Consider the following 941-nt stretch of genomic DNA (forward strand, 5'->3'; position numbering starts at 1 on the left):
CCCACCTGAGGAGGAAACTGGAACCCGAGCTTCCTTGGAAAGTCCTGGGCCACAGAGTAATCCATTCAGGTGACTGTAAGGACTTCCCAGGTGGCATAGTGGTAAACAACCTACCTGTAATGCAGGAGACACTAGAGACGAAGGTTCAATCCCTGGGTTGGGAAGATCCCCTGGAGAAAGGCACGGCAGCCCACTCCAGTATTCTTGCCTGGAGAATCCCATGGACAGAGGAGCCTGGCAGGCTACAGTCCATGGGGTTGCAATGGCACCATTACTTTGGAGGCCACATCTCGTGCATCTCTTGCACTGCAGGCAGGCTCTTTACCACTGAGTCACAGGTGAAGCCTGTAACATTCTTGCTATTCCAGACATGTCCGCTCCTTTCCTCTTTAGTTTTTTAGTTTAGTTCAGTCGCTCAGTTGCGTCCGACTATTTGCAACCCCATGAATCGCAGCACGCCAGGCCTCCCTGTCCATCACCAACTCCCGGAGTTCACTCAGACTCACGTCCATCGAGTCAGTGATGCCATCCAGCCATCTCATCCTCTGGTGTCCCCTTCTCCTCCTGCCCCCAATCCCTCCCAGCATCAGAGTTTTTTCCAGGGAGTCAACTCTTCTCATGAGGTGGCCAAAGTACTGGAGTTTCAGCTTTAGCATCATTCCTTCCAAAGAAATCCCAGGGCTGATCTGCTTCAGAATGGACTGGTTGGATCTCCTTGCAGTCCAAGGGACTCTCAAGAGTCTTCTCAACACCACAGTTCAAAAGCATCAATTCTTTGGCGCTCAGTTTTCTTCACAGTCCAACTCTCACATCCATACATGACCACTGGAAAAACCATAGCCTTGACTAGATAGACCTTTGTTGGCAAAGTCATGTCTCTGCTTTTGAATATGCTATCTAGGTTGGTCATAACTTTCCTTCCAAGGAGTAAGCGTCTTTTA

At 49.9% G+C, this 941-nt stretch overlaps 1 protein-coding gene across 1 annotated transcript in view; it reads right to left on the reverse strand.

The window, feature by feature from the left end:
* Window positions 1-941, reverse strand: part of UBASH3A (ubiquitin associated and SH3 domain containing A) — a 41,690-nt gene that overhangs the window by 2,573 nt on the left and 38,176 nt on the right. The gene's annotated exons all lie outside the window — the stretch shown is intronic.

Source organism: Bison bison, unplaced genomic scaffold, assembly GCF_000754665.1.
Source record: "Bison bison bison isolate TAMUID 2011002044 unplaced genomic scaffold, Bison_UMD1.0 scf7180017864037, whole genome shotgun sequence".
NCBI classification, from domain to species: domain Eukaryota; kingdom Metazoa; phylum Chordata; class Mammalia; order Artiodactyla; family Bovidae; genus Bison; species Bison bison.